General features: G+C 43.0%; 1 long non-coding RNA gene across 1 annotated transcript; it reads left to right on the top strand.

Moving 5' to 3' along the window:
• LOC128774508 (uncharacterized) lies at positions 1 to 26,023 on the top strand. Its single transcript, XR_008419043.1, has 3 exons — positions 1 to 370; positions 2,910 to 2,999; positions 25,867 to 26,023. It is a non-coding gene; the product is annotated as an uncharacterized LOC128774508 (long non-coding RNA).

Genomic DNA, 26,023 nt, shown 5'->3' with positions numbered 1-26,023 from the left:
CCCCCCCCCCTTGCCAAAGGGGGTTCAGGCATGCCCACAACCCCCGCTCTGTGAGGCAGACCATTTGTACAGGCACACAACCTTCCCTCAGCAAGGGACAGTGTTCATGCTTGGCCCCACTCACCTCGGTGGGAAGGGTGTTCACACATGCACATAACCCCCCTCAGCATTGGAGGGTGTTCAAACATGTGCCCCACCCCACTTGATGCCAGAAGTGGTTCAGGATTCTGCCTTGCCCCTGGTTGGTGTGTGAGATGGTCACCCATGCACAGTGCCACCTTTTAGGGAGAGTAGTGGTGTCACTATTAAATGTGATATTTCATGAATGGTTCTTTCACTTTCACAGCTGAAGAAACACACATCTCTTAAGGTAATTAATTGTTAGGGTTGACACTGACATAAGGGGTAGGGTAAGGCTTAGGTAGTACTTCCTCCACCCTGGGTATGAAAGGTTTTCAAGCATTAGCTTCCCCCCCCTTTGGGCAGGAGGGGGTTAACACATGCGCTCTCCCACATCAAGGGAGGGGGTCACCATTGCGCCACTGTCTCTGCGATGGAGGGGTGTCACTCATGTTCTTTCCCACACCTTGGCATGGGAGGGGATCATGCATGTGCCCCTTCTGCACCCCTTCATCGGTGATGTAGCCTTGATGTTCCTTTTAGGCCAGACGTATTTTGCACTGCCTCGGCCGTTCAGTGGATTAAGTGTCCCACTTCAGGTCATAGTCTCACGGTTTGTGGTTTCGAACCCTCGCTTCATCTCTGTGCTGATGACTCTGAACATGGAGCCTGCTTCAAATCCTGTGTCTCACTCTCTGTCTGCCCCTTCCCCACGTGTGTTCTGTCTGTCTGTCTGTCTGTCTGTCTGTCTGTCTCTCTCTCTCAAAAAAAACAGTGAAGCTGAAAACATTTTAAAGCAGCTCCATCGGTCTACTTGTCTTCTTGCCCTATTCCCGCCTCTTCACGGGAAGGTCCATTTCACTGATTGGTTTTACGGTTTTACGAAGAGAGTAAAACCCTCGTGTGGCCATTCAAATGAGTCACTATTTAGGAAACAAGTGATTATGCTACTTTTCCACGGTCAGGATACCATGGCCATTTCATGAATGTCCCTAGGCAGGCGGGGCCTCTAAAACTAGAAATGCTAGAGGTGATTTTACTGGTAAGCAGGTGGGGTTTGTGTTCACTGAGTTCCTTTTACTTCGTTTCATCTTTCCTTGATTGCCTATCCATGTTGGGTCAACAATTAGTTTGATATTGACTTTACATTTAGGTTATTTTTATCTCATGGTTAACTATCCATGGTTATCCGCTCTGATACAGCTTACACAAGTACAAATATTTCGTGTTGCACATACTAGCATTATTGTTTCCTTTGCACCTGCAGCTGTTTCTCCCGGCCCACGGGGAGCAATCACTTCCCATCCAGCACCACCTGCTTTGTCTTCCTACGCCTAGCAGCGCACGTGCCAGTGTCTGCAGAACTTCCCTTGTTTCTCTGTCAGCTGAGTCTGAATGGGCTTCCTCTCCCACTTGTCCCTAGTTCTCATCTCTTTAATGGATGACACACATCGCTGAAGGTCACAGTGAAGTCTCAAACTTCAGTATGTGGATTACGTGGCACCATTTTACAGTCTCAATTGATTACCCCCTTTCTTTAAAAATTACTTCCTTCCTCCTCCCACCGTCTGGGCCGCTGCTCACCAGTGTCTGTGTTGGTAGGTCCTCGTCTTCTTCCTGCCCCCCATCTGCTTTCCACCCGCCCTTACTTTGGGGTGATCTCAGCCAGCCTCAGGCTTCTATATGCCAGCATCTGGGGCCTCTAAGTCTTTATGCGCTGCCCACAGCTGTTCATGTCTCCAGACACCTGACTCCAGCTGTGCACCACACAGGTGCTACCCTCCCCAGAATCTGCTACCTCCCTATAGGCCTCTCCTATTCCCCTCCCGTTGTTTACTGGGCTGCTGCCACACTGGCCCCTCCCTGTTCCCTGAGCTTGTCAAGCACATACTCCTGCTTCAGGTCTTTGCAATCAGTTTGCCTCTCTCTGTCGGAGATATACTTCCACGTGCCAACAAGACATACTCCCTCAATTCCGTCATAACCTTGCTCTGACATCACCTGCTCAGTGGATTCTCTGCTAGCTCTCTATGTAAAACTGAAAACTGTTCCTTCTCCGACCTGAACACCCCATATCCCTTCCCTGCATTCTTTTTCTTCCTGGCCCTTGGCACCATCTGTTTTCTTTCTTGCTTGCTGGATGTTGCCTACTGCAGTCCCTGCCAGATTGTCGGCTCCATGGGCTCCAAAGACCAAACTAGCTTTGTTTAGGGCTGGTTCCTTAGGGCCCTCGAACAGTGCCCGACTCCTTCAAAGGCTCACAAACCATTTGCTGAGCAAGTAAATATTAGGATTTCGTATTGTTTTGCTGTGTCTGCCATCACAATGTACCACAGACTGGGTGGCTTAAGCAACAGAAATTGATTTATTTATTTTCTCACACTTCAGATCAAGGTGTGGCCAGGGTGGGTGTCCTCTCTCCATGACTGGTGGATGGCCTCCTTCCCACTGTCTTCACGTGGTCTTCCTTCTGTGTGTGTAGTTGCCCACTCTCTTCCTATAGGACACCGGTTATCAGACTAGAGTCCCTCCCCGCAAATGAGCTCATTCGACCTCCACTTTACCTTTCAAGATCTGGTATCCAAGTACAGTCCCATGGGTAGTTAGGACTTCAATGTATGGATTTTGGGGGCAAATCCATTCCATAACAGGTTTATGTCTGTTGTACCTAGTCACTACCTACATGGGTTTTTTTTTCTTTATGCCCTTGTGCCCGTTATTTGCTCACACAGTGCTAATCCCAGTTTGCCCTTAGCCCAAGTTATAACTCTGTTTATTTATTTGTATAGGCTTGCATCTTCCCTCTACCTCTATGCTCCAAGTTCCTGGCTGGCACTGGAATTACATCTTTAGCACGGACATCATAACCTCCAGGTGAGGTAAGTATGATTTTCATTTTGAAAATCAACAATCTGAAGCTCAAAAGAGAGTAGGTCATGTTTCTGAGATCACAATACTAGTAAGTGCTGTCCTTTGGATAACTTTGTTCTCATGGGCTCCAAAGCCCACTTTCTTTCATCTACCATATGTCCCCAAGATGAATGGGGAAAAGCCATATTTCAGCATGGTATAATATAAGCAATGGTACGTGTAAAGCTGGTGTAACAATTCAGGAAATGGGATTAAGTTTAGTATCTGAGTAATTATACCCACAGGTTGAATTTCAATATCACATCCTTTTATTTTTTACTGCTGGAATTTCTGTTATCCTTAATGATTATATAAACGTATTCTTCCCTTTGCAAAATTTAGCCAGTAAGAATACTGAGAGAGTTTGTTTCCTTTTTAACAGGTCTGAATTATAGGATGAATTCATAATGTCAAGATAATAGCTGTTATTTTTTCCTACAATATAGAGGAAAAGGTCATTGCCTTTGTTGTGAGAGTTTACCATGTGTTCTTGGTAACATGACTGAGCTGTATTGGTGAAAACCCGTCGTAGATTTTGAAAGTCAGTTATTTATAGTTAAGAGAGTATCGTTCTTTCTTTGGGTGCAGCTGATTTTTGAAATAGAACTTAGGATTTGTCTGCATAGATTGTCTATTTCAGAATGAGCTTTGTTTTAAAAAGTATGTTATATCTGCATTCATGTAAGTTGTACCATCATTAAATTGACAGGAAAGCAGCTGTTAATAGTTGTCATTTGGACATGTAGATGGAAATCCTAAGGGTCATGGTGTGACTCCTTACACGTGTTGAGCTCTGGTTTCATTTGGCATTTCCAAACCATTGCCATGACCTTATGAATGTTGATCAAGTGGCCATATAATGGTTGTTTTAAATTGGCATCAGTGGTGTAGAGGTGATTCTTAAGTTGTGTATGAGGAAGCTGTTGGTTTTCTGCTTCTATGTCTGTGTAGCTCCTAAAAATAGAAGACTAGCGCATCTTATCAAAATTACGTTTGTTCAAAATCAATGCAACTTGTGAATGAGCTAAAGGCTTAGATAATAGTCAGTACTTTTGGAGTCTGATATTTGCAAATTTAAAATAGGTCTTCGGGCATCTGTGTGGCTCAGTTGGTTAATCATCTGACTTTGGCACAGGTCATGATCTCACTGCTCATGACTTTGAACTCCATGTTGGGCTTTGTGCTGGCAGCTGGGAGCCTGGAGCCTGATTGCGATTCTGTGTTCCCTCTCTCTGCCCCTCCCTGGATCATGCTCTTTCTCTCTCTCTCAAATATAAACTTAAACATAGAAAATAGGTCTAGAATAAATCTGCAGACCATAACATATTTATAGTGACTGCTGATTGAAACAAAGAAATATCCTGAAATTCCAAAAATACATTACTGTTGTTTCCCTAGGCTCCCATTAAATGCCAGGTTGACCATTAAGCTGAATACAAGCAGTAATCTTTTAGTAACTTGGAAGAGATAAGCATACTATCATAGCTAGTAAGGTTTGGTATATGTCGTTTTGGTAGACCTATTTTCTTTAATGATCAAAAAATTAATTTGAGGTCTCTTTTATTTGGGTATTCAGGATTAAGAGAAGTTACCCAAGGAAAATGAATTAAGACCATTTTAGAACTGACCTGGACTTAAAAAGCCAGAGACTGGAGTCATGATAAAGATAGTTTGAACATGCCATTTCATCAAATAAAAAAAAAAATACAGCTCCTGAATGACAATCATCATGTTGGAGGAGAGTTTCTGGCGTTCCCTCCACAAATGGTGCATGATTTTCAGTCAAGGATACAGCCTCACTGACTGTACTTTTACTGACATGATGGTTCAGATACCAACAATGTTGTCTGTTGGGATTGTCTTTTACAAAACTGATATCCTTTCAGTTTTCAGCTTAATTAATATACTAAGGAGAAAAAAAATGTTTCCCTCTTTCTGAAAAATAATCCCATTTGTATTTAGAGTTATCATTAAACATAGTATTTCTAAAAATGGTTAATAAATTGGAAGTCAATATAAATTTGCTTGTGAAGTTATCAAATGGAAAACTGTTGCCAAAGCAGTTATTTTATGTTTTATAGGAAAACTAATCTTTTATGTCCTTACTGCATTTATGTTATATACTATTCATTTTTGTTTCATGCTATTTGTGTGTGTGTGTGTGTGTGTGTGTGTGTGTGTGTGTGTGTTTGCAACTAAGTGAAATGTGCAATATTTGGTCATTTAAATAGATTCACTAATTTAGGCAAAGTCAGCCATAAACAAATGCAATACATTATGTCCAAAGTAGTCAAGCAGATTTTGCATCATGAGTAAAAGTTGCTTTATCTTAAATGAATTTGCTTTTCTCTTTTATTTTTAACAACCCAAGTCAAAGGTGAATATATTCTTTCTGCTCACCTTGAGGCAGGGCAAGAGCAGATTTGTGTCAGAGCGCACTGTCCGTATTTATGAGAAACTAGGGAAATTAAGAAAGCCACTTAGGTACAAACCTTAGTGGGGACTCATGACTGACACCTTTTCAACAATATTCTGTTGGGATGTCTTTTATTTACTGGGATAATTTTTTTAATTTTTAGTTAATTTATTTTTTAATTTACATCCAAGTTAGCATAATGTGGAACAATGATCTCAGTAGTAGATTACTTAAAGTCCCTTACCCATTTAGCACATCAGCCCTCCAATAGTCCCTCCAGTAACCCTGTTTATTCTCCACACTTAAGAGGTTTTTTTTTATATTTTTGTCCCCCTCCATGTTTTTATATTATTTTGCTTCCCGTCCTTTATATTCATCTGTTTTGTATCTTAAAGTCCTCATACGAGTGAGGTCCTATAATATTTGTCTTTCTCTGACTAAATTCGCTTAGCATAATACCCTCTAGTTCCATCCATGCAGGTTAAATGGCAACATTTTATTCTTTTGGATTGCTAAGCAATACTCTATTGTGTGTGTGTGTGTGTGTGTGTGTGTGTGTGTGTGTGTGTGTGTATACACCACATCTTCTTTATCCATTCATCCATCGATGGACATTTTGGTTTTTTCCATACTTTAGCTGTTGTTGATGGTGCTTCTATAACTTTGAGGTTCACTTTTCCCTTCAAAATAGCACATCTGTATCATTTGGATAAATACCTAGTAGTGCAACTGCTGGGTTGTAGAGTAGTCCTCTTTTTCATTTTGTGAGGAACCTACCTACTGGTTTCCAGAGTGACTGTGCCAGTTTGCATTCCCGCCAGCAGTGCAAGAGTTACTCTTTCTCTGCTTCCTCGCCAACATCTGTTGTTGCCCGAGTTGTTAGTGTTAGCCATTCTCACAGGGGTGAGGTGTTATCTCATTGTGTTTTTGATTTGTACTTCCATGATGATGAGTGATGTTGAGCATTTTTTCATGTTTCATTTGGCCATCTGGATGTCATCCTTGGAAGATGTTTGCTCATGTCTTTGCTCATTTCTTCACTGGATTACTTGTTTTTTGGGTATTGAGTTCGATATGTTCTTTATAGATTTTGTATACTAATCCTTTATCTCATATGTCGTTTGCAAATATCTTCTCCCATTCTGTTGGTTGCCTTTTAGTTTTGCTGATTGTTTCCTTCACTGTGCAGAAGCTTTTTATTTTGATGAGGTCTTAATCGTTCATTTTTGCTTTTGTTTCCCTTGCCTCTGGAGACTTGTTGACTAAGAAGTTGTGGAAGCAAACATCAAAGAGGTTTCTGCCAGCTTTCTCCTCGAGGGTTTTGATGGCTTCCTATGTTACATTTAGGTCTTTCATCCATTTTGAGGGTCTTTCATCCATTTTGAGTGTGAGAAAGTGGTCCAGACTCATTCTTCTGTATGTCGCTGTCCAGTTTTCCCAGCACTCTTGCTGAGGAGACTGTATTTATTCCATTGGATATTCTATCCTTTTTGTCAAAGATTAGTTGGCCATACGTTTCTGGGTCCATTTCTGTGTTCGTATTCTCTTCCACTCATCTGAGTATCTGTTCTTGTGGCAAGAGCATACTGTCTTGGTGATTACTGCTTTGTAATACAGCTTGAAGTCCAGGATTGTGATGCTTCCTACTTAGGTTTTCTTTTTCAAGATAGCTTTGGCTATTCCGGGTCTTTTCTGGTTCCATACAAATTGTAGGATTCTTTGTTGTAGCTCCGTGAAGAATGATGGTATTATTTTGATAAGTATTGTGTTGACTATGTAGATTGTTCTGGGTACTATTGACATTTTAACAATATTTGTTCTTCCTATCCAGGAGCATGCAATATTTGTCTTTTCTGTGTGCTTGCCATCTGCAATTTCTTTCATAAGCTTTCTATAGTTTTCAGTGTATAGATTTTTCACCTATTTGGTTAGATTTATTCCTAGGTATTTTATGGGTTTTGGTGCAATTTTAAATGGGATCGATTCCCTGATCCCTCTTTCTCTTGCTTCATTGTTGGTGCATAGGAATGCAACTGATTTCTGTGCATTGATTTTGTATCCTGCCACTTTGCTGAATTCCTGTATTATTTCTAGCAGTTTTTTGTTGACTATTGTGGGTTTTCCACATAGAGTTTCATGCCATCTATGAAGAATGAAAGGTTGAGCTCCTCCTGGACGATTTGGATGCCTTTTATTTCTTTGTGTTGTTTGATTGCTGAGGCTAAGAATTCCCATATTATGTTGAATACCAGTGGCGAGAGTGGACATCCTTGTCTTGTTCCTGACCTTAGGAGGAAAGCTCTCAGTGTTGCCCCTTTGAGGACAATATTAGCATCGGGCCTTTCATATATGCCTTTTATGATCTCGAGGTATGATCCTTCTATCCCTACGTTCTTGAAGGATGTTATCAAGAAAGGATGCTGTATTTTGTCAAATGCTTTCTCTGCATCTATTGAGAGGATCATGTGGTTCTTGTCCTTTCTTTTATCGATGTGATAAGTCACATTGATTGTTTTGTGGATATTGAACCCAATTTGTATTCCAGGTATTAATCCCACTTGGTCGTGGTGAGTAACGTTTAAATGTATTGTTAGATCTGGTTGGTTCATATCTTGTGGAAGATTTTTGTATCCATGTTCATCATGAAAATTTGTGTATACTTCTCCTTTTTAGTGGGTCTTTTTCTGGTTTTGGAGTCAAGGTAAAGCTGGGTTCAGAGAAAATGTTTGGAAGTTTTACTTCCATTTCTTTTTTTGGGACAGCTTCAAGAGCATAGGTGTTAACTCTTCCTTAAATGTTTAGTAGAATTCCCCTGGAAAGCCATCTGGCCCTAGGCTCTTTTTCTTGGGAAATTTTTGATTACTAATTCAATGTCTTTACTGGTTATGGATCTGTTCAAATTTTCTATTTCTTCCTGTTTCAGTTTTGTTAGTTTATATATTTCTAGGAATTTGTCTCTTTCTTCCAGATTGTCCATTTTATTGGCATATATTTGCTGGTAATATTCTCTTATTATTTGTATTTCTGCTGCGTTGGTTGTGACCTCTCCTCTTTCATTCGTAATTTTATTTATTTGGGTCCTTTCCTTTTTCTTTTTGATCCAACTGGCTAGTGGTTTATCAATGTTATTAATTATTTCAAAGAACAAGCTTCTGGTTTCAATGATCTGTTCTACTGTTTTGTGTGTGGGTGGAGGGGGTTATTTGTTGTTGTTTTTTTTCTGTGTGTGTTTTTGTTTTTGTTTTCAGTTTCGATAGCATTGATTTTTGCTGTAATCTTTATCATTTCTTGTCTTCTGCTGGTTTTGGTTTTATTTGTTGTTCTTTTTCCAGCTCTTTAAGGTATAAAGTTGGGCTGTGTATCTGAGACCCTCTTACCTCTTTTGGAAGGCCTGGATTGCTATAAACTTCCTCTTATTACTACTTTTGCTGAATCCCAGAGGTTTAGGGGTGTGGTGTTATCCGTTTCATTGGCTTCCATGTACTTTTTAGTTTTCTCTTTAACTTCTTGGTTCACCCATTCATTCCTTTTTTTTCATTTTTTTTTATGTTTTAAAATTTACATCCAAATTAGTTAGCATATAGTGCAACAATGATTTCATGAGTATATTCCTTAATTCCCCTTACCCATTTAGCCAAACCCCCTCCCACATCCTGTCCAGTAACACTCTGTCTGTCCTACATAGTTATGAGTCCATTCTGTTTTGTCCCCCTGACTGTTTTTATTTTTGTTTCCCTTCCCTTATGTTCATGTTTTGTCTCTTAAAGTCCTCATGTGAGTGAAGTCATGATTTTTGTCTTTCTCTAATTTCACTTAACATAATACCCTACAGTTCTAAACACGTAGTTGCAAATGGCAAGATTTCAGTCTTTTATATATATATATATATATATATATATATATATATATATATATATATCTTATATATATAAGTGATATATATATCACTATGTATATGTGTGTGTGTATGTATGTGTGTGTGTATATATATGTATGTGTATATTCACTCAAATATAGTGTTTTTATATACACTCAAATCCATTGTTTGTTTGTTGATTTTCTGTTTAAATGATCTTTCTGTTGTCATAATGGGGTGTTGAAGTCCCATAGTATTATGGTTTTATTATCAATGAGCTTCCTTATATTTGTGATTAATTGATTTATATCTTTGTGTGCTTTCACATTGGGAGCATAAATGTTTACAATTGTTAGGTCTTCTTGGTGGATAGACCCCCTCAATTATGATACAACACACTTATTCATCTCTTGTTACAGTCTTTATTTTGAAATCTAGATTGTCTGATATGAGCAAGGCTACTCCGTCTTTCTTTGGCGATCATTAGCATGATAGATGGTTCTGCAGCCCCTTCCTTTCAATCTGAAGGCGCCTTTAGGTCTAATATGGGTCTCTTGTAAACAGCATATAGATGGATCTTGTTTTTTTCCCCACCCTGTTACCTTGTGTATTTTGATTGGAGCATCTATGCCATTGACGTTTAGAGTGAGTACTCACAGATATGAGATTATGGCCGTTATGTGTCTTGTAGCGTTGGATTTTGTGGTGGTGTTTTTTTGTGCTATCCAGTCTTTGGTACTTTTGGTGTTTTTTTATTCTTTTTTTAATCTTTTCTCCCCTCAGGGAGCCCCCCTGAAAATTTCTTGAGGAATTGCTTAGTGGTCACAAACTCCTTTAAGTTTTATTGTCTGGGAAACTTTTAATCTGTCCTTCTATTTTGAACGACAGATTTGCTGGATAAGGAATTCTTGGCTGCATAGTTTTCTGATTCAGCACATTGAGTATATCTTGCCACTCCTTTCTGGCCTGCCAAGCCTCTGTGGGTAGGTCTGCTGCAAACCTGATCTGTGTTGTCTTCCCTTGTTGGTTAAGGACTTTTTTCCCTTGCTGCATTCATGATTCTTTCCTTGCCTGAGTATTTTGTGAATTTGAATGTGATATTCCTTTTACTGGTGGATTTTTATGGAATCTTATGGGAGTCTTCTGTGCTTCCTGGACTTTAATGTCTGTGCCTTTTCCTAGGTAAAAAAAAAAAAAATATCCGCTATGACTTGCTGACTTAACACTTCTACCCCTTTGTCTCTCTCTTCATCTTCTGGGAGCCCTCTGATTCTGATGTTGTCCTTTTTAATGAGACAGGGTTAGGTGTAGGTTGAGGGTTATGGTTAGGGTTAAGGTTAGGGTTAGACTTAGGACCCAGGATGCTCCAGGCACTGAAACCCCAACAGTGCACTTGTCTCCACGAAGGGTTGAGTGGAGTACACAAGGGAGGGTACCAGTCAGGATTATTCTTTGGGTTCCAAGACCAGACTACTCTATGGGACGTTATTCAGGTAGGCCTCAGAAATACTCTCTTGTAGACACACTCGCGCTTTGGAAATCACATGGTGATGTTTCAGGTTCCATGCCAAGTGTTTCTGCACCTTTTTTCGAACCCGTGTGCGTGTTGTAGTCAGACTTTGGAATTGGGTCCCATGGGGAGAGAGCCATAGCAACGGTTAGGGTTCGGACCAGGGACGACAGGGCTGAGGCGACACCAGTATCATAAATTCCATGGAGGACTGAGGTGACGGCACATGCACAGCTGTGGGCCTGCTGTAGAGTTAGTGTGATAAATAGGGTTAGGAGCAGGTTGAGGGCTAGGGTTAGGATTACGGTTAGGGTTAGGGTATGTCCCAGGAGACTCCAGGCACTGACCCTACATCAGAGCAACTGTCCCCCCGAAGGGCTGAGTGGAGTACACAAGGGAGGATGCCGGTCAGGATTAGTCTTTGAGTTCCAAGGTCAGACAAATGTATAGGCCACCCTTCAGGGTGGCCTCAGGTATCCTCTTGGGCAGCTGCAGCCAGGATTTTGAAAGGACATGGTGATGGTCCAAGATTTTTGCCGAGTGATTCTGTACTGCTTCATGCGCCCAGACACGTGGTATTTTCAGACTTTGGTATTGGGTCCCCATGGGAGAGACCTTAGCTAAATTTAGGGTTCGATTGAGTGACATCACCAATGCCAAAGCGAATCCAGTCTTGTGATCTCCTTGGCGGGTTGAATTGAGGACCCATGCGAAGGTGCATGTCATGAATAGGCTTTGAATTGAGATAGGGTTAGGGTTTTGTTGAGAGTTTTGGCTAGTGTTAGGGTTAGGGTTAGTTCCCAGGGGGATCCAAGCGCTGACCCCACAGCAGTGCAGTTGTCTCCCGGAAGGGCTGAGTGAGGGCACAGTGGATCATGCTCGTCAGGATTAATTTTTGGGTTCGAAGGCCAGACAACTGTATGGGCCACTGGTCGGGTAGGCCTCAGGAATTCTCAGGGGCAGCTACAGTGGGGCTTGGAAACAACATAGTGATGTTCCAGGTTCTATGCCAGGTGATCCTGTACCGCTTCAGGACCCCAGTCGCGTGGGGTTGTCAGACTTTGGTATTGGGTACCCATGGGGAGAGAGCGTTAGCTAGGGTTAGGGTTCGATCCAGGGACATCGCCAGTGTTGACGAGACCAGTTTCGTGACCTTCCTCGAGGGCTGAAGTGGGGGCCCATGTGACTGTGTGCTTCAAGTGTAGGGTTAGAGTTCGATATAGGGTTTGGGTTTGCCTGAGGGTTCTGGTTAGGGTTTCTGTTAGGTTTAGGTCTCAGGAGCCTCCAGACACTGACCCCAAGGCAGTGCAGATGTTTCCCCGAAGGGCTGAGTGGAAGACACAAGGGAGGGTGCCGGTCATGATTAGCCTTTGGATTCTAGGCCACACAAATATCTGGGCCACCCTTCGGGTAAGCCTTGGTAAACCTCTCTTGCAGCTGCAGTCACCCTTAGAAAATGACATACTGATATTCCACGTTCCATGCCGAGTATTTCTGTACCGATTCTTGAACCCTTGAGCGGGCTGTTGTTAGACTTTGGAATTGGGTCCCCATGGTGAGAGAGTCTTAGCTAGGGTTAGGATTCGGTCCAGGCAAATAGACCCGGCTCAAGCGACTCCAGTTTTGTGATCTCCCTCAAGGGCTGAAATGAGGGCACATGGGAGGGTGCGCGTCAAGTGTATGGTTAGTGTTAGAGAATGGGTTAAGTGTAGGGTGAGTGTTACGGTTAGGGTTATGTGTAGGGTTAGTGTTAGGTCCCAGGAGGCTCCAGGCACTGACCCCACAGAAGAACCTTTGTCTCCCCAAAGGGCTGAGTGGGGGACACAAGGGAGGGTGCTGGTCAGGATTAGTCTTTGGGTTTCAAGGCCAGATGAATGTATGGGCCATCCTTCAGGTAGGCCTCAGGAATCCTCTCGTGCAGATGCAGTCACGCTTTGAAAACGACATGGTGATGTTACACGCTCCATACTGAGTATTTCTGCACTGATTCTCGAACCCGTCTGTGTGGTATTGTCAGACTTTGGAGTTGGGACCCCATGGGAAGAGAGGCTTAGCTAGGTTTAGGATTTGGTCCAGGGAAGTTGCCAGGGCTGAAGCGACACCAGTGTTGTTAATTCCATGGAAGGTGAAGTGAGGGAAAATGTGTGGCTGTGAGTCCGCTGTAGAGTTAGTGTGCTAGATAGGGTTAGGTGTAGGGTGAGGGTTATGGTTTGGGTCATGGATAGGGTTTGGGTTAGGTCACACGAGACTCCAGGCACTGAACTCACAGTAGATCAGTTGTCTCCCTAAAGGGCTGAGTGCACTACACAAAGGAGGGTGCCGGTCAGCATTAGGCTTTGGGTTTCAAGGCCAGAAAAATGTATTGGCCACCCTACAGGTAGGCCTCAGGAATCCTCTCATGCAGCTGCAGTCGCGCTTTGCAAATGACATGGTGAATTTCCATGTTCCATGCCGAGTATTTCTGCACTGATTGTCGATCTCATGTGCATGCTGTTTTCAGACTTGAAATTTATTCCACATGGGGAGATAGCCTTAGCTAGGGTTAGGGTTCGGTCCTGGGAAGTCACCAGGGCTGAAGCGACTCCAGTTTCATGATCTTCCTAGAGGGCTGATTGAGGGCCCATGCGAAGTTTCAGGTGAAGTACAGGGTTAGGGTTAGAGATAGGGTTAAGTGTAGGTTGAGGGATATGGTTTGGGTTATGGTTTCGGTTAGGGTTAGGTCCCAGGAGGCTCCAAGCACTGATTCCACAACAGTGCTGTTGTCTACCTGAGGGGCCGAGTGGTGTCCCCAGGGAGGGTGTCAGTCAGGATAAGTCTTTGTGTTCCAATTCCAGACTAATGTATGAGCGACACTTCAGATAGGCCTTAGGAATCCTCTTGTGCAGCTGCAGTCGTGCTTTGGAAATGATGTAGTGATGTTCTACATTCTGTGTAGAGTATTTCTACACTGATCTCGAAACTGTGTGTTTCCTGTTGTCAGTCTTTGCAATTGGTTCCCCACAGGGTTTGTGCCTTAACCAGGGTTAGGGTGAGGTCCAGGGTAGTCGGCAGGACCGAAGCGACTCCAGGTTCGTGATCTCCCTCACGGGCTGAATTGAGGCCCAGTGACGATGTGGGTCAAGTGTAGGGTTAGAGTTCAAGATAGGATTAGGTTTCGGTTGAGGGTTCTGGTTAGGATTACGTTTAGGGTTAGGGTTAGAATTAGGTCCCAGGAGGCTCCAGGCACTGAAAGCACAGCAGTGCCGTTGTCTCCCCGCTGGGATGAGTGTACAAGGGAGGGTGCTAGTCAGGATTAGTCTTTTGGTTCCAAGGCCTGACAACTCTATGGGTCACTGGTGTAGTAGGCCTCAGGAATCCTATCAGGCAGCTGCAGCCAGGCCTTCGAAAGAACATGGGGACCTTCCAGGTTCTATCCCGAGTGATCCTGCACCGCTTCTGGAGCCCAGGCATGTGGCGTTGTCAGACTTTGGTTTTGGGTCCACATGGGGAGAGAGCCTTAGCTAGGGTTAACATTCTGTCCCTGGACGTCGCCAGGTCCGAAGCGACTCCAGTCTCGTGATGTCCCTCCAGGGATGAAGTGAGAGCCCATGCAATGGTGATGGTCAAGTGGAGGGTTAGTGTTTGAGATAGGATTAGGTTTCGGTTGAGGGTTCTTGTTAGGCTTAGGTTTAGGGTAGTGTTAGGACCCAGGATGCTCCAGGCGCTGAACCCACAGCAGTGCAGTTGTCTTCCCGAAGGAATAAGATGAGGGCACATGGTAGGGTGTTAGTCATGATTAGTCTTGGTCTTCCAAGACCACACAGCTCTTTGGGCCACTGGTCAGTGAGGCCTCTGGAATCCTCTCGGGATGCCGCAGCCGGGTCTTTGAAAGGACATGGTGTTGTTCCAGGTTCTATGCCGAGTGATCCTGCACCACTTCTGGACCCCAGGTGCGTGGTGTTGTCACACTTGGTTTTGGGTCCCCATGGGGAGAGAGCCTTAGCTAGTGTTAGCTAGGGTTAGGGTTCGGTCCAGGGACATCGCCAGGGCTGAAGCGACTCCAGTCTCGTGATCTCCCTCGAGGGCTGAAGTGAGGGCCCATGCGACGGTGCGGGTCACGTGTAGGGTTAGGGTTACAGATAGGGTTAGGTGTAGGGTGATGGTTATGTTTAAGGTTATGTTTAGGGTTAGGGTTAGGTCCCAGGAGTCTCTAGACACCCCACAGCAGAGCAATGTCTCCCCAAAGTTCTGAGTGGAGTACACAAGGGAAGGTGCCCGTCAGGATTAGTTTTTTGATTCCAAGGCTAGACAAATATATGGGCCACCCTTTGGTTAGGCCTAAGAAGACCTCTAGTACAGCTGCCATAGATCTTTGGAAATGATGTTGTGATGTTACACATTCCATGGTGAGTATTTCTCCACTGATTCTTGAACCCGTGTGCATGCTGTTGTCAGACTTTGGAATTGGGTCCCCAGGGAAGAAAGCCTTACCTAGGGTTAGGGTTCGGTCCAGGGACATTGCCAGGGCCAAAGTGACACCAGTGTTGTGAATCCATGGAGGGTGACGTGAGGGCACATTCTTGGCTCTGGGTCTGTTTTAGAGTTAGTGTGATAGATAGGGTCAGGTGTAGGGTAAGCTTTAGGGTTAGGGTTAGGGTTAGGGTCAGGGTTATGTCCCAGGAGGCTCCAGGTACTGAACCCACAGCAGAGGAGTTGTCTCCCTGAAGGTTTCAGTGGAGTACACAAGGGAGGGTGCCGGTCAGGATTAGTCTTTGTGTTCCATGGCCAGTCAAATGTATGGGCCACCCTTCTGGTGGGGCTCAGGAATCCCCTCGTCCAGCTGTCTCCCCGAAGTTGTCTCCCCGAAGGGCTGAGTGGAGTATACAAGGGAGGTTTCCAGTATGGATTTTTCTTTGTGTACAAAGTCCAGACAAGTGTATGGAATGCTCTTCATGTAGTACTCATAAATCCTCTGTTGTAGCTGCAGTCGTGTTTTGGATATGACATGGTGATGTTCCATGTTATGTTGAGTATTTCTGCACTGATTCTGGAACCCATGTACATGCTGTTATCAGACTTTGGAATTGGGTCTCCATGGTGAGAGAGCCTTAGCTAGGATTAGCGTTTGGTACAGGGACGTCGCCAGGGCCAAAGCGATACCATTCTCATGAATTCCATGGAGGGCTGAAATGTGGGCACATGGGCGGGTGTAGGTCTGGTTTAGAGTTAGTGTGAGAGTTCGTGTTAGGTTTAGGTGTAGCGTTAGGGTTACGTTTCTGTTTATGGTTGAGATTAGTTCCCAGGAGGTTCTAGACCCTGAACCTACAGCAGTGCAGTTGTCTCCCCGAAGGGCTGACTGGAGTGCAGAAGGAAGGGTACCGGTCAGCATTAGTCTTTGCATTCCACGGCCCCACACCTATATCCACACTCTTCAGTAGGCCTCAGGAATCCTCCTGTGCATCTGAAGCCCTGCTTTGGAAATGACATGGTGATGTTCCACGCTTCACACACAATTATCCTGCACCGCTTCTCAACCAATTGTGCCTGCTCTTGTCAGACTGTGGAAATTCGGTCTCCATATGCAGAAAGCCTTAGCTACAGTTAGGGTTTTGGCCAGGGAAATCTCCAGGGCTGAAGTGACACCAGTCCTGTGATCTCCCTGAATCGATTATATGAGGGCACATGCATGGTGCGAGTCAGGTGTAGGGTGAGTGTTAAAGATGAGGTGAGGTTTAGGTTCACGTGTATACTGTGGGTCACTGTTAAGATTAGGGCTTGGTCACAGGAGGCTCCTGGAACTATACCCCCAGTAGGGCCATTGTCACCCCACAAGGCTGAGTAGAGGGGTCTAAGGAGGGTCCCAGTTAGGCTGAGTTTTGGGTGCCAGTGCCACTCCTCGGTTAGACTTCAAGAAGTCCCCTGTGGAGCTCCTTCTGGTCTTTGGAAATGACATGGTGATGTTCCAGGTTCCATGCCACGTAATCCTCCTCCGCTTCTCGGCCCCATGTCCGTCATGCCCTTAGACTTAGGAATTGGGTCCCCATTAGGAGAAAGCTTTTGCCAAGGTTAAGGTTCGTTCCATGGATGTTGCCAGGGCCAAAGCGACACCAGTGCCGTGATCACCCTGAGGGCTGAATGAGGGTCCATGCGCGGTTGCGAGTCATGTGTAGGGTTAGGTTTAGAGTTGGGGTGAGTTTTAGTTTGAGCGGTATGTGAGTGTCACAGTTAAGGTTAGGGTTAGGTCCCAGGAAGCTCCAAGCGCTGAACCTCCGCAGTGTAGTGGTCTCCCCAGAGGAATGTGTGTGGGCCTCATCAGAATGGGCTGTTCAGGCTTAGTCGTTGTGTTCCAGGACCAGCCTCGTGTGTGTGCCATCTTCAGTTGGGCCTCATCAGCCCCCTTGTGCTGCTCCATGCGGGCATTGGAAATGTCATGATGATGTTCGATGTTCCATGTGGAGTAATTCTGCACTGCTTTGGGCCATTTGTTTGTGGTGTTCTCAGAGATAGGAATTGGGTCCCCATCTAGAAAGATCCTTAACTAGGGTTAATGTTCTGACCAGGGACTTCACCAGTGTGGATGTGACACCATTCCTGTGTGTCGTGTGCGTTGGGTTAGGGTTTGGGATTGGGTTTGGTGTTAGGGGTTAGGGTTAGGGTTAGGGTTGGTGTTAGGGGATAGTGTTAGGGGATAGAGTTAGGTTTATGCATTAGGGTTATGTTTAGGGTTATGCTTAAGGGTTAGGGTTTGGAGTTAGAGTTAGGTTTAGGCATTAGGTTTGGGCTTGCGTTAGGCTTAGGTTTAGAGTTATTGTTTGGGTTTGAGAGTTAGGATAATGGTTAGATGGTGGGGTTAGGGTAAGTTGATAGCATTAGTGTTAGGGTTTGCATTAGGTTTAGGGATAAGGTGAGGTCTAGGTCTAGGACTTGCGTTCGGGTTATGGGTTTGGAGATTCGATTCGCGGTTAGCGTTAGGGTTAGTGTTAGAGTTTTATGGTTATGGTTAGGGTTAGTTTTATGTTTTATAACTTTAGGGTTAGTGGGTATAGTTAGAGCATTAGGGTTAGGGTTTTAGGGTTAGAGTTATAGAGTTAGAGTAAGAGATTTAGTCACAAGTTTAGGGTTAGTTCAGGGTTTGTTTACTTTCTCAATTCGGTAGGGTTAGGTTTGGGTTTAGGCGTAGGGATAGGGACTGGGTTTAGTATTTGGGTTCTGGTTAGGGTTAGCTGTTATGTTTAGGTGTTGGGACTTGGGTTATTGTTAGGGTTAGGTCTAGGACAAGAAGTAAGTTATGTTTACACTGCCACTTGGAGCGGGGAGATGTTTATCCGTGGACACCGCCCTGCATCTGGGAGGGAGTGTGTTCATTTTTTTCGCCCCTGTCTCTGTGCACTGGAGGTTGTTTTTGCCTTGCTCCATTCTTGCTTGGCTCTGGACTGTTTCACACCGCCACGCTGCCTCTCTCGGTATGATAGGATTTCACGTACTGCCTCATCTGTTTTTGATGCATCGGATGCATAGTTTGAATCTCTATATCATTTATTTCTTTTTTGATTTTAATTATTTTCTTCATTCTGTCCTTTGTGAGTTTTGTTTGTTGTCCTTTGTCTGGTTTTTATTTTATAAAGTTATGGTGTTTACTTCAGTTTTTGGGTTTTTTTTTTGTTTCTTTTTTTCCTGAGGCAGACATGTATTGTTATAAACTTCCCTGTTAGAACCAGTTTTCCTGCTTTACAGAAATTTGGATTGTTGTATTTTCATTTTCATTTGTTTTCATTTTTTTTTTGTATTTTCTCTTTGATTTGTTGGTTGAGCCATTGATTGTTTAGTAGCATGTTATTTAACTTTCATGATTTTGTGCCTTTCCGGAATTTTTTTTTTGTTTGTTTCAGACTTCCAGTTTCATAGCATTGTGGTCTGAAAAGACACATGGTATGGTGTCGATCGGTTTGATTTTGTTTTGGCTTGTTTTATGACCTTTTTATCGAGTGTGGGGAATGTTCTATGTGCACGTGAAACGAATGTGTATTGTGCTGTTTTAAGATGGAATGTCTAAAATATATTGGTTAAGTCCATCTGGTCTACTCTATCATTCAAAGTCTCTAATTCCTTTGTGATTTTCTGATGGAAAAATCTCTCCATTGATGTCATTGGGGTGTTAAAGTGCCCTACTATTATTGGATGACTATCAATTCTTTAGTTTTGGACTGCTTTGTGTATTTGAATGCTCTCAGATTGAGCGCATATATGTTTCCAATTGTTCTTTTTGTTGGATTGTATCTTTTATTATTATATTGTCCTTCTTTGTCTCTTGTTACAGTTTTATTTTTAAATCTATTTTGTCTGATAAAGGTACTGCTACTGCAGATTTCTTTTGAAACCTTAGTTCTATAATTAGTCTCTTGTAGGTAGAAGATAGATGGGTCCTATATATTTACTCATTCTATCATCCAGTGCCTTTTATTATGAAGAGGGAGAGCACAGGCATGGGAGGGTGGGGAGGGGGGAATGAGGGAAGAGAGAGACAGAGAGAGAGGGAGAGAGAGAATGAGAATGAGAATGAATCCTCACCAAGTTCCATGCTCAGTGCAGAGCCCAGTTGGGGCTCAATCCCATGATCCTGCGATCATAGCCTGAACCGAAATCAAGAGTCGAAATCTCAAGCGATTGAGCCATCCAGTTGCCCCTGTCACCCAGTGCCTTTGATTTGAGCATTTATTCTGTTTCTATTCAAAGTAATTGATAGACATGTACTTGTCCTATTATTACTTGATATTGGTTATTTCTGATTTTTTCTGATCCTTTGTTCTCTTTCTCTTTTTTTGATTTGCCGGGTTTCTTCACAATTTCACAGTTGAAATTGTTTGTCTTTATACTCTGCATATGTATTAGTAGTGTTTGATTTGTGGGTATTATTAGGTTTGTACCTAACCACTTCTGCATATAGGAGTCTATATTAAGTTGATAGTTGTTTAAGTTTGAACCAGTTGTTTACTCCTCTCCTCCCCGTTTTGTAGCTATGTAGTGTTCCTATTTCGAAACCTTTCATATTGTGAATACTTTGACTGATGTTTTACAGATAAACTCATTTTTATTGCTTTTGCATTTCACACTTTAATATTGTCACTTTAGGTGTTTCTTTTCCACTTAAAATGTCCCCTTTAACATTTCTTGCAGGGGTGGTTTGTTGATTGTGAACTCGCTTAGTATTTATTTGGGAACCTCTTAATCTCTCCTTCCTTCTGAATGATAGTTTGCTGGATAGACTCTCTTTGGCTGCAGATGTTTTCCATTCGGCACCTTTACCAAACCGTGCTGCTCACTTGCGGTTTCACTCACTCACTTTACAAAACCGTGCTGCTCACTTACTGAAATACATCCAGTGATAACCTTATGGGGTTTCCCTTGTAGGTAACTGTCAACTTTTGTTTTCTTGCTGTGAAAATTTTTCTTTATCACGACATTTTGGGTTTTAATTACTATACGACTTGGTGTGGATCTGCTTCTGTTGAATATAATGAGGGTTCTTTGTGCCTCCTGCTCTGGATCTGTTTCCCTCCCCACATTAGGGAAGTTTTCATTTATTGTGTCTTCAAATAAATTTTCGGATTCTATTTCTCAGAGTTCTGAGAATGAGAAATAGGACAGAAAAGACCTATTGAAGGTTCTCTGATGAGTCACTGGATTTGCATGCGTGGAGGATAGATTTGAGACTCAAATGAACAACCTACCTTTAACTTCTAAGAACCAGAAGAAAAAAACAATCTATGCCCAATGTTCTCAAAAGGGAGAAATTAATCCATATGAGAGTGGAAACCAATGAAACAGACCATGAAATCAATAGAAAATATGAAGAAGACCAACAGTGAGTTTTCAGAAGAGTGAAATAAAATTGTCAGGACTATACATAGACTATGCTAAGACATAAAGAGGACCAAATTCAAAAGAATTATACATAAAAGAGAAGATATTATGCCTTATACAAAAGAAACATAAAGCAGACAAAGTGGCGACTATGGCCAAATTAGATGACAGAAAACTACCTACCTAGAAGAAATGGATAGGTTCTTAGAAACACACAACCTACCAAGATTGTATCAGGAAGATATAGAAGGTTTGCACAGACCCATTAAAGGAAGACTGTATCAATACAAGAAGATAACCAATGTAAGTAAATTGAATCAGTAATCGATGTTCTGCCAAGGAAGAAAACCCCAGGACCAGGTGGATTCATTGGTGAATTTAACCAAACGTTTGTAGAAGAACTAACAGCGGTACTCTCACTGATTCAAAAGGAATGAACACCACCAAACTCATTTCATGAGACTGGAATTACCCTGGTAGGAAGCCAGAAAGGATACTAGCTGAACAGAAATCTATAGGCCAGTATCCCCGTGATGAATATAGATGAATAATTCCCAGTAACATACAGGCAAACCAAATTCAGGATCACATGAAAAGGATCATTGACCATGATGAAGGGTTTTTTCCCTGTAAAGGCAGGATGTTTCAGAAATGCAAATCAATAAATGTGACCCCTCACATAATTGAATGAAATAAAAATCAACCAGAAACCAGACTCTTAACTACAAATAGCAAATGGAGGGTTACTATAAGTGAGGTGGGCAGGGGCATGGGTTAAATGGGTGATGGGCTATGGAGGGCGCTAGCAGTGAGGATCACTGGGTGTTGTATGTAAGTGATGGATGACTACATTCTATACCTGAAATTAACATACACTGTATGCTAACCAATTAGAATTTAAATAAAAAACTTGAAAAAATAAATACTAAAGAAATGCATACATAAATTTAAACTAAACTAAATACATTTTATTTTATTTTTTTTCAATATATGAAGTTTATTGTCGAATTGGTTTCCATACAACACCCAGTGCTCAACCCAAAATGTGCCCTCCTCAATACCCATCACCCACCCTCCCCTATCTCCCACCCCCCACCAACCCTCATTTTGTTCTCAGTTTTTAAGAGTCTCTTATGTTTTGACTCTCTTCCACTCTAACTTCTTTTTTTTCCTTCCCCTCCCCCATTGGTTTCTGTTAAGTTTCTCAGGATCTACATAAGTGTGAAACCATATGGTATCTGTCTTTCTCTGTATGGCTTATTTCACTTAGCATAACACTCTCCAGTTCCAACCATGTTGCTAAAAAGGGCCATATTTCATTCTTTCTCATTGCCACGTAGTACTCCATTGTGTATATAAACCACAATTTGTTTATCCATTCATCAGTTGATGGACATTTAGGTTCTTTCCATAATTTGGCTATTGTTGAGAGTGCTGCTATAAACATTGGGGTACAAGTGCCCCTATGCATCAGTACTCCTGTATCCCTTGGGTAAATTCCTAGCAGTGCTATTGCTGGGTCACAGGGTAGTCTATTTTTAATTTTTTGAGGAACCTCCACACTGTTCTCCAGAGCGGCTGCACCAATTTGCATTCCCACCAAGAGTGCAAGAGGGTTCCCATTTCTCCACATCCTCGCCAGCATCTATAGTCTCCTGATTTGTTCATTTTGGCCACTCTGACTGGCGTGAGGTGATATCTGAATGTGGTTTTGATTTGTATTTCCCTGATGAGGAGCGACGTTGAGCATCTTTTCATGTGTCTGTTGGCCATCTGGATGTCTTCGTTAGAGAAGTGTCTATTCATGTTTTCTGCCCATTTATTCACTAGATTGTTTTTTGGGCGTGGAGTTTGGTGAGCTCTTTATAGATTTTGGATACTAGCCCTTTGTCCGATATGTCATTTGCAAATATATTTTCCCATTCCGTTGGTTGCCTTTTAGTTATGTTGGTTGTTTCCTTTGCTGTGCAGAAGCTTTTTATCTTCATGAGGTCCCAGTAGTTCATTTTTGCTTTTAATTCCCTTGCCTTTGGGGATGTGTCAAGTAAGAAATTGCTACGGCTGAATCAGAGAGGTCTTTTCCTGCTTTCTCCTCTAGGGTTTGGATGGTTTCCTGTCTCACATTCAGATCCTTTATCCATTTTGAGTTTATTTTTGTGAATGGTGTGAGAAAGTGGTCTAGTTTCAATCTTCTGCATGTTGCTGTCCAGTTCTCCCAGCACCATTTGTTAAAGAGACTGTCTTTTTTCCCTTGGATAATCTTTCCTGCTTTGTCAAAGATTAGTTGGCCATACGTTTACAATAGCATCAAAAACAATAAAATTTATTGGAATAAATTTAGCCAAGGAGGTGAAAGATCTCTACAGAAAACTATAAAACCTGTGTGCAGAAATGTAAGAAATTCAATTTTCATGGAAGAAACAGAACACACAAGTCAGTGAAAAGCCACCCCATGTCCATCTGTAGGAGGAATTAATACAGATACAATGTCCATACTACTCAAAGCCCCCTAGAGATTCAGTGCTATCTCTATCAAGACTCCGATGCAATTTTTATGCAATTAGAAACACATTTCCTCAAATGTATTTGGAACCACAAAGAGACCCTAAGTAGCCAATGCAAGAAAGGACAAAATAGGAGGCATCACACTTCTCGATTTCAAGCTACATTCTAACACAAAGAAGTCAGTTATGTCACTGGCATAAGCACACACATAAGACAATGGAATGGAAATTGAGAGCCCAATCTAAACCCAAGCATGCACAGTCAACTAGTATTTGACAAGGGAGTCAAAGATACACAGTGGAGAAGAATAGTCTCTTGAATAACTGGTGCTGGGAAAATTGGATATTCACATGTATAAGAATGAAGGTTAGCACCATATGTTACACCACTCCCTAAAGAGTGAAAGGAAGAAACATAGAGAGATGTGGTTAGAGAGAAACAGTGACAAAGAGGAAGTACAAAGAGGAAGGTAGACACCTGCTCGAGGTATGTGGATGGCGTTAGATACATCAGGGGAGAGGGGATGTATGAGGTGGCTCTGAGTGCTGGGGCAGAAAGGGCTGGTATCATGGGCATCAGAGTTCCATGACCCCAAGACTCCAACATCCCTGGGTCCAAGCTCTGCAGAAGCCATTGGAATTGAACCATTGGTATCCCTCATTTCTTCTGGAATTGTGAGGCTCAGCCTCATGTTCTGTCATGGAGAGGGATGTCTTGAGGGAGATTGTGCTGCTCTTTGGCAGGTATACTCCAAGTCTGCCCTGTGGGGAGGTGTCCTGGGCCATCTCTCTCACTGCCCCAGGCCCTGTTGGATTTCCCCTCTCCCCCACCAGCTGGCATTCCTCAAGTTCTGAACCCAGGCATCAGGCATCATGTTGTCCCCAGGTCCTGAAGTCTGTACCTGGTAGAGGTGGACTGCTGATATTGATTAAAAAATTGACAGTAAGGTACATATCCTCCCTCTGGGACTAGCGGTGTGCATCCCAAACGTGGGTTGCTATCCTCCTGTCCACAACTAATCTGAGCATTCCAGAAGGTAGGTGAACACTTTAAAACACTCTAGTCTTCTCTTACATCAAATTCAAAGACATTTTCTTGTCCCAGCTTTCTTTTAATGCTGAAGAGATGGCAATTAGTAATTGAAGGCATAATGGTCCTATAGGATATTTACCTATATGACTGGTGGACATTATTTCATCCATCCGTGTCCCTAAAGCACGTTTCATTGGAAATATTAGCCAAGGATACATACTGTAAATTCAAAACTGATTCATAGCTCCCTGTAAGTTTCATTCTGACCTTGTCACATATGTGTCATCAAAGATATTTTTAGTGACTTTTCAGATAAGCTCTCCACATCAAGATGGTGATGTTAGAGAATCTGGTAGAAATGGAATTTCACAAATTCCAAATGAGGAATGATTTTTCATTTTTAATGTTTCTTTTTTTCTTTTTTGGAGAGATCCCGAGCTGGGGAGGGGGGAGAGAGTGGGAGATACCGAATCTGAGGCAGGCTCGAGGCTCTGAGCTCTCAGGACAGAGCCTGACGCGGGGCTCAAACTCATGGACTGCAAGATCACAACTTGCGTCAAAGTCGGACGCTTAGCCGGCTAAGCCACCCAAGAGCCCCAGGAATGATAGTTTATTGGCAAAGAAGGAGAAATTAAACATAGTGTAAAGGATGTCTATTTTTAATTGAAATATTGTTCACACATTTGTTGTATGAGTTTTAGGCATACATTGTAGTCATTCCATATGTCTATAAATTATATTGTACTTAAGCACAAGTGTAGCTATCCTGTGAAAGCATGCAACAGTATTATTACAGGATTGACTCCATTGCATTGGCTGTCCCTTGTATCCCTAGGACTCATTCATTCCATAGCTTACGCCGGTATCTCTCTCAAAGTTGTTCGTTCTTTATCTGACCTAAGTATTTTGGTGGTAAACACAATTACCACTTGCTCAGCAAGTGTAAATTGGCGGTCTATTTTTCTATGAACATTGCTTAAAACATTACAAATGATGTCATTACGTTAATAAAGTCGGTTTCATTCTTCACTCACAAGAAAGGAGAAGGAAAAGATTTCTTTGTGTCCCAGGCCCTGTCATTAAAACCTTTGCCAATGTGGAGAACAGGTTTAGTTGCCCAGGCAACTTCAGTGTCTCAGCTGAGCGACCAGGGCCTTCCACATTGCAAGAATGCCCACGATGGCCAACAGAGAGAGCTCGAGCACCATAGACCCAGAGAGGCGGGTTCCTCTGCCCAGGCAGTGATAGCCAGCAGAGGGCGCACCATCGGCTTTTCTGACCCAGGGCACCTGAGAGCAGGAAGGGCTTTGATTGCTCCCAGAGGACTCAGGGCCTCTGCCGCTGCCTCAGTACAGAGAGCAGAGCTGCATTTCCAGCAGGTTGTGCCGCCCGCCCCAGGGGAGATCTTGGGAGATTTGTAGCAACTTGGCATCTCCTGAGTCGCCAGAGAGAATTTGTCTTATTGTACTGAGTGCTGAGGAGTGGGTGCTGGGTGCCTTCCCTGGGCAAGCTGGTTGCTGAGCTGCACAGACCCTTGCGTTTTCTGGGCTGTTCCCGTGTTTCATTCCTCCCCTTCCCAGACAGTATTTGAACAAGACATATTTTACTAAAGGTCTCGTGGATTGTGGAGGCCCACGACATCACCTCATCGATACAGTCGATGGTTTGTTGTTCCAGATTCAGGCTTGTTTCCGGGAAGAAACCCTGACAGAAATTCAGAAGAACGGGAGCTGCATTCCGTTAGGACATGAATACATGAAATGCTCGTCTTGGGAACTCCTAGAAGAATGAGCTGGGACCCACTTTCCGAGTCCTGCTAGAACCAGTGACCGAG

This window comes from Panthera pardus, unplaced genomic scaffold (genome assembly GCF_024362965.1).
Source record: "Panthera pardus isolate Hobbes unplaced genomic scaffold, ASM2436296v1 HiC_scaffold_328, whole genome shotgun sequence".
In the NCBI taxonomy this organism is placed as follows: Eukaryota; Metazoa; Chordata; class Mammalia; order Carnivora; family Felidae; genus Panthera; species Panthera pardus.
This window is presented reverse-complemented; position numbering and strand designations above follow the sequence as displayed.